The sequence below is a fragment of the Nycticebus coucang genome, chromosome 13, assembly GCF_027406575.1.
Source record: "Nycticebus coucang isolate mNycCou1 chromosome 13, mNycCou1.pri, whole genome shotgun sequence".
NCBI classification, from domain to species: Eukaryota; Metazoa; Chordata; class Mammalia; order Primates; family Lorisidae; genus Nycticebus; species Nycticebus coucang.
Window position 1 is genome coordinate 50416574 of NC_069792.1, and position 12285 is coordinate 50428858.

At 35.8% G+C, this 12285-nt stretch overlaps 1 pseudogene; it reads left to right on the forward strand.

The window, feature by feature from the left end:
- The first annotated feature begins 1978 nt into the window (after nt 1-1978).
- LOC128563391 (dnaJ homolog subfamily B member 14-like) lies at nt 1979-3998 on the forward strand (annotated as a pseudogene).
- Nucleotides 3999-12285: the final 8287 nt, after the last annotated feature.

Genomic DNA, 12285 nt, shown 5'->3' on the forward strand with positions numbered 1-12285 from the left:
TCTCTGTATTTTTTCTTTTTTGGTTTTCAGTATGAAAAAGCTTTATATCTTCTTTTAGATTTACCTAAATTTTTGATGTTTTTTGCTATTTTTATTTCTTTTATGTTATTTTTAAAATGTTTATAATTGAGATATAGAAATACTATTTTTAATGATTTTGCATGTAGACAACTTTTTCAGATTCACTTACTAATTCTAGTACATTGCTTGCAGATTCCTCAGGGTACACAATTATGTCCTTTGTGATTAATAACACTTTCAATTATTCTTTCCTTTTCCAATATTAATACCTCTAACTTCTTTTTCTTATTATTTAATGTTGAGGATTCATTGAGGGTACACTGATTGCATTTGTTAGGTACAGTCCTTCTTGTAATCATCTCTTGCCCCCAATAGTTGTGGCACACACCAAGACCCCACCTCCTCTCTCCTTTCCTCTCTCTGCTTTTCCTTTCCCCCACCTCTAACTTATTTTTCATGCCTTCTGGAATTGTGAACTAAAAGGTCAAATTTATGTGGTGTTTCTCTTTCTGATCCCAGAAAGGAAGTGTTCAATGTTTTACCATTAAGAATGAATTAGCTAAAGGATTTTTATAGATACTCTTTATCAGATTAAGAAAGTTTCCTTTTATTTTCTAACTTGCTGAGCATTTTGGTCATGACTGATTACTTAATATTATCAAGTGTCTTTTCTACCTCCATTGAGATAATTAGATTTTCTCCTTTATTTTGGTAATGTGGTAAATTGACTGATTTTCTAAAACACACTAATTCCCAGAAAAAACCCACATTGGTCACCAAATTCCAGTTCTTGTGTTAAACTACCCCAACTGTCTCTGGCCTACAGAGGATAGACATGATGTACATTTTCAAGGATAATCATAAAGTCTTCCTTGATGCGTTAACTTCAGGGTGCTTTGCTCAGGCTCTCCTAGGCTGGGGGTTATGGTTAAAGGGGAGTGGAGAATATGCACATAAGTTCTTATAATATTTCCATTTCTCTTTGGTCTCCTTTGGTCACAGAATACAAGAGGAGTTCTAATACTTCGAACTCATTTACAAGGGCCACCCTTGAGTCCAGGTCTCAGTCAGCAGGTCTGACTATTGTTGCTTCTCCAGAGCACTTGAAATTACATAATAAATCCCAGATTCTGGGCGAGTACACCCATGTAAATAAATTTGTACTGATGGCCTTATATTTTATCCCACTTCATTTTACAACTTTTATAATCTTCTCTTTAGTCTTGTGACTCTCAAGAGATTGGCTACAAGCTCTAGCCCTGCCTGTCTACAGCTATGAGGGATTAAGTCAGGGACATTTACAATGTGCCTTTCATGGGGAACTTCTTTATCTGGGTGAAAGAACCAACACCTACTTATCTAACCTGTAACCAGTATGACTCTCACAGGAAACTTATTTATATTCCCAGAGGCCCTTGTGGCTCTGCCTTGTGTTAAGTTCATTCCTCTAAAGAAAACCACTCTCCCCAAATATGCAAAGAATAACTTTTACACTCTTTCCTTCCAACACTTGATGGACTTTGCAGAAATAAAGTTTGAAAATGAAAAAAAAAAAAAAAACGAAAAGAAAACTTACACTCTCTAGGAGAGCCGTATCCAGGATAAAAGTTGGGGCAGGGCTCTCCCGGGTCCTGTCCACGAGAGTCGTGGCGGAAGGTCTGGGGCCCGGGCTCGACAGAAGTCCTCCCGCGACCAACAGCCGGCCGCTACCCTCAGCTCTAGGGCCCGGGTAGCCACGGAAGGACCGCCGGGTGGGCTCCGACGCCGGCCTGGGAGAGCGGTCTGCCAGAATGTAGCGGTTGGCGCGGGAGGGGTGGCCACCGTGAGGAGGCGGAGCCGCCCCGGGTCCCCTGCGCTCCTCCTGGCTCTCAGCCGCACGCCCCGGCCAGCCGCCTTTCCTCTCTGGCCTGTAGGCTTCTGCCCCTTGTAGCCGCGCTACCGGAGGAAATGGAAGAAGCCGCAGGTCATGGAGGGGAACCGGGATGAGGGGGAGAAATGTGTCCAGATCGCCAGGGAGGCCCGGAACAGTCGGCACCGGGAGAAGGCCCAGCGCTTCCTGCAGAAGCCGAGAAGCTCCACCCACTGCCATCGGCCTGCGCACTATTGGAAATAATTATGAAAAAGGGAAGCACAGCTGGAAATAGCGCTCCTTGCTGAAAACCACCAGGAAGTGGTGATCAAAGCAAGCCTAATTGCACAAAGGACAGCACATCTGGTAGTGGTGAAGGTGGAAAAGGCTATACCAAAGAGCAAATAGATGGAGTTCTTAGCATAAACAAATGGAAAAATTACTATGAAGTAGTTGGAGTTACGAAGATGCTGGTGATGTAGATTTAAAAAGGGCTTATAGAGGGCGGCGCCTGTGGCTCAGTCGGTAAGGCGCCGGCCCTATATACCTAGGGTGGCGGGTTCAAACCCGGCCCCGGCCAAACTGCAACCAAAAAATAGCCGGGCGTTGTGGCGGGCGCCTGTAGTCCCAGCTACTCGGGAGGCTGAGGCAAGAGAATCGCTTAAGCCCAGGAGTTGGAGGTTGCTGTGAGCTGTGTGAGGCCACGGCACTCTACCGAGGGCCATAAAGTGAGACTCTGTCTCTACAAAAAAAAAAAAAAAAAAAGGGGGGGGCTTATAGAAAGCTTGCTTTGAAGTTTCATCCAGACAAAAACCACGCACCTGGAGCAACAGATGCTTTTAAAAAGATGGGAAACGCTTATACTGTTTTAAGCAATCCAGAAAAAAGAAAACAATACGACCTCACAGGCAATGAAGAACAAGCTTGTAATCACCAAAAAAATGGGAGATTTAATTTCCATAGATGTTGTCAAGCTGATAGAACTTCAGAAGACTTGTTTAATGTATTTTTTGGTGGTGGATTTCCTTCAGGTAGTGTACATTCATTTTCAAATGGATGGGCTGGTTACAGCCATTAACATCAACATAGTGGCCATGAAAGAGAGGAAGAAAGAGGAGATGGAGGATTTTCTGTGTTTATCCAGCTGATGCCCATTATTGTATTGATCCTCCTGTCATTATTAAGCCAATTGATGGTCTCTAATCCTCATTATTCCTTATATCCCAGATCTGGATCAGCAAACCATTAAAATGAAGACAGAAAATTAGGGTGTTGTTTATTATGTCAATAAGGACTTTAAAAATGAATATAAAGGAATGTTATGACAGAAGGTACACCATGGAATATTATGCAGCCTTAAAGAAAGTTGAAGACTTTACCTCTTTCATGTTTACATGGATGGAGCTGGAACACATTCTTCTTAGCAAAGTATCTCAAGAATGGAAGAAAAAGTATCTAAGTGCTCAAGTGTCCATGTACTCAGCCCTTCTATGAAACTAATTTATAGCTTTCATATGAGAGCTATAATCCAAATATAGCCTAAGAATATGGGGAAAGGGGAAAAGGGAAAGGGCGGGTATGGGGAGGATGGGGGAGGGAGGGCAGTTGGTGGGACAACACCTATGGTGCATCATACAAGGGTACATGTGAAACTTACTAAATGTGGAATATAAATATCTTAAAACAATAACTAAGAAAATGCCAATAAGGTATGTTAACCAGTGTGATGAAAGTATTTAAATTGTATATAAAACCAGTGCATGGTACCCCATGAGTGCATTAATGTACACACCTCTGATTTAATAATAATAATAAAACTATTGATACATTCCCTTTAAGTTAGAAGAATACATAGCAATGGAGACATGGCATAGAAGTAAAGAACATGGCAACTAAATTTAAAGAACAAAAATAGTTAAGATTAAAAAAAGAGGTAGAACAGAGTGTAGTAGAAGATTATGTGACTAATGTTCGAAATAATTGCTGGAAAGAAAGACAACAAAAAACAGATACGCAGTATGCAGCAAAAATGTACCATGATGATCTTCTCCGAAGGAAGGCAGACGCCTTGTGCATGGACAACTGTAAGGAATTAGAGCGGCTGACCAGTCTTTATAATGGAGAATGAACTGGAATTTTTATGTATACCTTTTTTGTTTTTTTCTGTAAGTTTAGTATCATCATGAGAGATGAAGAAAAATATTTGATATTAAAAGATAATCTGAGCTGTTGGTTCCCAAATCTTGGACGGTTTATGACCCACTGGTCCCTTTAAATAGTAAGAATTGAAAACTAAAATTAATATTTTAGTTATGCTTCTGCAATTGTTTTCATTTTCCAAGCTTATATGATTCCTAACTAAAAATGTCTGGAGAGAAGATTTTCACACCTGTAGCAATTTCCAGTTTTAGTGATTCTCCATGTTTCCTTTGTCATGTAAATATTAATGGAATGATCATTTTGTGTACATAAAGATTATTGCCTTTTATTTAAATTCTTTAATGTTTAGCTCCCTGAGACACTTCAGTTTAAATTGATGGAATAAATGTTACATGACACAATTACATTTTTCTTGTCAAGGTGTCAAATATGTGGAATTTAAACCATGAAACTTTTTCAAAAATAAAAAAAAACTAAATTTATGTAAAATCTTATAGCATTATCAGCTTAGAGGGAATTGATATTTTTATTATTGTCATTATATTCCAAAATATATATTGAGATAAACGAACTGGTGTAGAGTATCAGTTTACTATTTAGTTTTATGAATTGCTATACATGTACATTCATAGAAATGAAAAGATATACTGGAAGATTTTAAGAGAAATATGAGGAAATGGCTATACATATTAAATTAAAAGGTCTTCAACAGTAAAGTACAGTTGTGCCATTTGCAACTTCAGTAATTAATACACTCCCAAATGTTCATGTATGTTTTTTTGAAGGCTGCTAAAATTTATTCTTTATAGAGGACCACCTATTTTTCTCCCCACAGAAATTGCAGTTTGTTAGTCATCATTTAAGCAGGATCCAAAAGTAAATGGATTTTTTTTTATAAGTAACTAATAAGATTTATTACTAAAATACAGATTTGTGCCTTTAACCCTATGTCAACTTTTAAACATATAAGTAGATTATAGTACACTTACTGGATCAGAGCATGATCTGTTTGGCCACATGCAACACTAAACAGAAGTACAGCAGCAGGTAGAATAGTGATTTAAAGCAAGTCATCCTTAAAAATTCTGAGTTAAAAAATCTATTCATCATTGAATAATTTTATGCATCCTATAGGAATAAGTTCCTTGTAATTAAATCAATAATAAAACTAGAAAAAAAACAAGCTAGAAATTGAAGGTTTTTTTGCCTATGTATTGGATGTAAAAGTTTTGATTTCTTGTCTTCTGTATTTAACAATTGTAATATTTCAATCATTTTACTTCATACTCAATTAATGGAACATGAACATATCTTTGGTGGATTTGTGGTAGCAAGAAAATGCTGGGTAGTGGCTTTTTCCTTCTGTTTAAAGAGTTTTCTCTGAATTTAATTAATTTATGCCATCTGTTGAATAAAACTGCTGAAATGCTCTCTTAAAAATTTTCCTTTGGAACCCCTTTTCCAGGTAAATCTGTAGATATTCCTCATTGAATTAGGAGGTTAAACTAAGCAACGTGCTATATTAGGAAAACTGGACACATTAACCAATTTGTTTATGGAACTATGACCTTTAAGAGTAAATATCAGTAGTGAAAAGAAAATCCAATTTTAAATATTTTCTTGAACCCGTAGAGTAAGTTTAAAAAAAAAAAGCATAGCATTCTTATAAATTTTGAAAGTTCATATATATAAGAAACTTCATAAAATTTAACTGAAAATTTCCACTATTCATTTTTCCAGTTTTAATGGGAAATTTACATTATTATGGTTGATAATTATGCCAACTTACCTTTTTGTTGCCTAGGTTCTTTGTTCCTTAATTTCATCTTTAATGGGATCAGTGAACTTAGTTACCTAGTAAAGTAATATAAAGTGTATATCATAAAGTCATACATGACTTTTGCACAATAGTATATGTAATTTGCATTGCTGAATTTCATTACATTTCATAAAATGCTAGGGAAATTATGATTAATAAATAAAATTTTCAAACAACTATGTTATGTGGTTTGAGTGCCTGACCACAGAAGCCACAAAAATGTTAAGTAAAGATTGATGTCACCTACATCCTGGTGAAAAGGACTAACAAATGTCTAAGACTTTTGGGTTAACTTTACCAGGTAAGAAGACTAGATATTTTGAGATGTAAGATGTTCATGTTTACTACTAAAAATCTCAATATTTTCCATCTTATTTTTAGCTACATGAGTGTAGCAATTTCAATGCATCATTTTAATCAGCTGCTATAAATCCTCAGTCTTTTGAGTTTTGTTTTACTAGTTTCTCTAACTGGTATTTTGAGTTTTGTTTTACTAGTTTGTCTAACTGGTATAAGTTTGGCAGAGTTATATTTATTAATGCTTTACATTTTTACCTCTTTTTGTACACATACATATATGTATACAAACATTATTGTCCTTCTGAGGGTTTGTGGGGAAAAGAAATAGTACCTTTTCTCTTTTTGATTCTTTAGTTCCTGAATAGGTTAGTGCTAGTCATTTAATCATTTCTAAGTTTCAGAATTTATTTTGATCAAATAAGAAAAATGAATTCTCAGCAATGAAAAATGTCCATTTAGTATCAATTGAGGAAGTGAAAATAATATATATGTTGGAAACAGATTACACTTGAATGCTTAAGTACGTATTTCTTTCATACTCACTTCATGCTTATTTATGATTTACAAAGATTTGGTGAAGAAAAGTGTCCTTAAGGCATATATATGCCATTGCAATCAACTACTCTGCTTTTCTGTCAGCTTAGGTGTTCACAGGAGCAGGAATGTGGAATGCGGCCTTTCACTTTAATTGCACTTTTATCCTTAATTTTCTTTCTATTAAATCTTCATTTATACTAGTATGTAAAATAGTTACTAAAATGATTAATCTTTGGATTTCCACTTGTAATTTAAAAAAATATAGACACGTGACTTGCTAATGTTATTTAATGTATTCCAACATATTTCATTAAAAAAAAATCTCTCAACTGTTAAGGCAGTGAAATATTTCTTGATGTTAGGACCAAATGAACCGTCTTTACAGTGAAACAAGTTTTATGTCAGAGGACCAAGTGGTTAAAAGAAGAAAATTTGTGCCTTTACTTAGCTTCCCCATTCCCATTCGAAGCTTGTTTTCAGTACTACCCATATCACTATCCATCTTCATACTGAGTGAAGTAAACTGAAAGGAAGTTCATAATTTTGTTTCTTATCTAAACAAAAAAGCTAAGGAAATTGGAAAAATAAATCTGAGTTTTAATCTTCATTACATAGCTGAAAATCTTGTCTATTGCCCATGTTGGATTATAACTAGTAAAAAATTCATAAACTTTTTTATAAGCCAGTGGAAAAAAAGAGTAGTCTGGCAGTGACTTCTAAAATGTTTTTAAATTTTAATTTTCAAATATAAAAAAATATATATAGAATGAGGCTTTTCAAGGAATTCTTGCACAATTATCCAATAATCTGGCAGGCACAGTCTTAGAATTCAGGCTTTCTTTTTTTTTTCATTGCTATTAAATACTTTTATATGAATAAAAACATTTTTCCTCAAAACGTTATTTAAAAACATACTCCGTGTATTAAGAATTATATACCACAATTTTGTAAACTCCCTATGTGTAACTCTTTCCTGTTGATATGCGATTCCTCTTCATTTATTCTGATTATCTGCTGGAGTCAATAAATTTGTGAATATCCTGTGGATGAGTCCATGTATAGGTGTATATATATAATTTTTTCCAGCTAATACCTCAAATGTGTGATTGTTTACTATATACCACACTGTGTTTGCACAGAGCAGGGCTTCCAATAACAATGGGTATTTTTATTTCTAACTTTGAAAATCAGTTCACTGAATTTCATTGGTGTGAATTTTTTCTGTTCATCTTTTTCATGACTGAATGTAGATTCCTATTGAAAGGTCTATATATATATTTTTTCATGTGTTTGTAGATCGTACATTTGTCTTCTTTAGAGAAGTTTCTCTTCAAGTGCCTTGCCCACCCGGAGATAGGATCACTTGTTCTTTTCTTGTTAATACATTTGAGTTCTCTGTGGATTCTGGTTATTAAACCTTATCGAAGGTATAATCTGCAAATATTTTCTCCCATTCTGAGGGCTGTCTGCTGGCTTTACTTACTATGTTCTTGTCTGTGCAGAAGCTTTTTAGTTTGATCAGCACCCAGTAACGTATTTTTGATACTGCTTCAATTGCCTGGGGAGTCCTCCTCATAAAATATTCACCCAGGCCGATTCTTTCAAGAGTTTTCCCTTCACTTTCTTCAAGTATTTTTATAGTTTCATGTCTTTTTTTTATTGTTAAATCATAGCTGTGTACATTAGTGGAATCAAGGGGTACAATGTGCGGGTTTCATATACAATCTGAAATATTCTCATCAAACTGTTCAACACAGCCTTCATGGAATTTTCTTAGTTACTGTATGTAGGCATCTGTATTCTGCATTTAGTAAGTTTCACCTGTACCCATTCTAAGATGCACTGTAGATGTGGCACCACCTATTACCCTCCCTCCACCAAAACCTCCCTCCTCCCTTCCCCTTCCTCGGCCCTTTCCCCATAGTCTTGTGCTATAGTTGGGTTATACCCTTCATGTGAAAGCTAGAATTTAGCTTCATAGCAGAGCTGAGTACATAGGATACTTTTTCTTCCATTCCTGAGATACTTTGCTAAGAAGAATATGTTCCAGCTCCATCCATGTAAACATGAAAGAGGTAAAGTCTCCATCTTTCTTTAAGGCTGCATAATATTCCATGGTATACGTGTACCACAATTTGCTAGTCCATTCGTGGGTCGATGGACACTTGGGCTTCTTCCATGACTTAGCAATTATGAAATGGGCTGCAATAAACATTCTGGTACAGATGTCTTTGTTATATTGTGACTTTTGGTCTTCTGGGTATAAACCTAGTAAAGAAATTATAGGATCGAATGACAGGTCTATTTTTAGGTCTCTAAGTATTCTCCAAACATCCTTCCAGAAGGAACGTATTAGTGTGCATTCCCAACAGCAGTGTAGAAGTGTGCCCTTTTCTCCACATCCACACCAACATCTCCAGTTTGGGGATTTTGTTATGTAGGCTACTCTTACTGGGGTTAGGTGGTATCTCAAAGTAGTTTTGATTTGCATTTCTCTGATGATTAAGGATGATGAGCTTTTATTCATGTGTTTGTAGATTGTGTGTCTGTCTTCTTTAGAGAAGTTTCTCTTCAAGTCCCTTTCCCACCCTGAGATAGGATCACGTGTTCTTTTTTTGCTAATACGTTTGAGTTCTCTGTGGATTCTGGTTATTAGACCTTTGGAGAGGTAAATATTTTCTCCCATTCAAGGGCTGTCTGCTTGCTTTACTTACTATGTTGTAGGATGTGCAGAAGCTTTTTAGTTTAATCAGGTCCCAGTAGCGTATTTTTGACACTGCTTCAATTGCCTGAGGAGTTGTCCTCATAAAGTATTCACCCAGGCCGATTCCTTCAAGAGTTTTCCCTGCACTTTCTTCAAGTATTTTTATAGTTTCATGTCATAAGTTTAAATCTTTTATCCAGTGAGAGTCTATCTTAGTTAATGGTGAAAGGTGTGGATCCAGTTTTAATCTTCTACAGGTTGCCAGCCAGTTTACCCAGCCCCATTTGTTAAATAGGGAATCTTTTCCCCATTGGATGTTTTTAATTGGCTTGTCAAAGATCAAATAACGGTAAGTAGCTGGATTCATCTCTTGATTCTCTATTCTGTTCCAGAGATCTACTTCTCTACTTTTGTGCCAGTACCATGCAGTTTTGATCACTATCGATTTATAGTACAGTCTGAGGTCTGGTAGTGTGATTCCTCCTGCTTTGTTTTTATTGCTCAGCAATGTTTTGGCTATTCGAGGTTTTTTCTGATTCCACATAAAACAAAGTATTATTTTTTCAAGATCTTTAAAGTATGACAATGGAGCTTTAATAGGAATTGCATTAAAATTGTATATTGCTTTGGGTAGTATGGACATTTTAACAATGTTGATTCTTCCCAGCCATGAGCATGGTATGTTTTCACATTTGTTAACATTTGCAGCTATTTCGTTTCTTAGAGTTTCATAGTTCTCTTTATAGAGATCTTTCACATCCTTTGTTAGATAAATTCCCAAATATTTCATCTTCTTTGGCACTACTGTGAAAGGAATAGAGTCCTTGACTGTTTTTTCAGCTTGGTTATTGTTGGTATATATAAAGGCTACAGATTTATGGGTGTTGATTTTGTAGCCTGAGATATTGCTGTATTCCTTGATCACTTCTAAAAGTTTTGTAGTAGAATCCCTAGTGTTTTCCAGAAATACAATCATATCATCTGCGAAGAGTAAAAGTTTGATCTCTTCTGACCCTATGTGGATACCCTTGATCGCCTTTTCTTCCTAATTGCAATGGCTAAAACTTCAATTACAATGTTAAAGAGCAATGGAGACAATGGGCAAACTTGCATGGTTCCTGATCTAAGTAGACATGATTTCAATTTAACTCCATTCAATACGATACTGGCTGTGGGTTTGCTGCAGAAGACCTCTATTAGTTGAAGAAATGTCCCTTCTATACCAATTTTCTTAAGTGTTCTGATCATGAAGGGATGCTGGATATTATCAAAAGCTTTTTCTGCATCAATTGAAAGAATCATATGGTCCTTAGTTTTTAGTTTGTTTATGTGTTGAATTACATTTATAGATTTACGTATATTGAACCAACCTTGAGACCTGAGGATAAATCCCACTTGGTCATGGAGTATAATTTTTTTGATATGTTGCTGGATTCTGTTTGTTAGGATCTTATTGAGTATTTTAGCATCAATATTCATTAGTGATATTGGTCTATAATTTTCTTTTCTTGTTGGGTCTTTCCCTGGTTTGGGGATCAAGGTGATGTTTGCTTCGTAGAATGTGTTGGGTAATATTTCTTCTTTTTCTATATTTTGGAAGAGGTTTAGTAGTATAGGTACTAGTTCTTCTTTAAAGGTTTGGTAGAATTCTGACATAAAGCCATCTGGTCCTGGTCTTTTCTTTTTAGGGAGATTCTGTATAGTTGATGCTATTTCATGACTTGATTTAGGCCTGTTCAACATTTCCACTTCATTGGGCTAAGTCTTGGTAGGTGGCGTACTTCCAGGTATTGGTCTATTTTTTTCAGATTTTCGTATTTCTGAGAGTAGAGTTTCTTGTAGTATTCATTAAGGATTTTTTGAATTTCTGAGGGGTCTGTTGTTATTTCATCATTACCATTTCTGATTGATGAAATTAGAAATTTTACTCTTTTTTTCCTGGATAGGTCAGCCAAAGGTTTATCTATTTTATTGATCTTTTCAAAACACCAACTGTTGGATTTATTGATCTGTTTAATTCTTTTGTTTTCAATTTCATTTAGCTCTGCTCTGATTTTGGTTATTTCTTTTCTTCTGCTGGGTTTGGGGTTGGAGTGTTCTTCCTTTTCCAGTTGCTTAAGATGTCCCATTAAGTTATTAACTTCCTCTCTTTCCGTTTTCTTGAGGAAGGTTTGCAGTGCTATAAATTTCCCTCTTAGGACTGCCTTTGCAGTATCCCAGAGGTTCTGGTAATTCATGTCTTGATTGTTGTTTAGTTCCAAAAATTTTGTGATTTCCTTCTTAATCTCATCTATAACCCATTTATCCTTCAGCATAAGGTTGTTTAGCTTCCATGTTCTTGTATGGGTATGCAGGTTCCTGTTGTTATTGAGTTCAACTTTTATTCCATGATGGTCTGAGAAGATGCAAGGAATAATTTCTATTTTTTAAAATTTTCTGAGGTTAGATTTGTGGCCTAGGATGTGGTCTATTTTGGAGTATGTTCCATGGGCTGATGAGAAGAATGTGTATTCAGCTTTGTTGGGATGAAATGTTAACGAATGTAGATGTCCATTAAGTCCGGATGTTGAATGGTTGAGTTTAAATCTAAAATTTCTTTGCTTAGCTTCGATTTGGAGGATCTAACCAGCACTGCTAAAGGGGTGTAAAAATCTTCAACTACTATGGAAGTGGAGGAAATTGAGTTGCTCATGTCTGTTAGAGTTTCTCTTATAAATTGAGGTGCGTTGTGGTTGGGTGCATAAATATTAATAATAGAGATCTCATCATATTGAGTATTACCTTTAACAAATATGAAGTGTCCATCCTTATCCTTAATTATTTTGGTTGGTTTAAAGCCTATTGCATCTGCGAACTGGATTGCAACACCTGCTTTTTTCTGCTTTCCATTTGCCT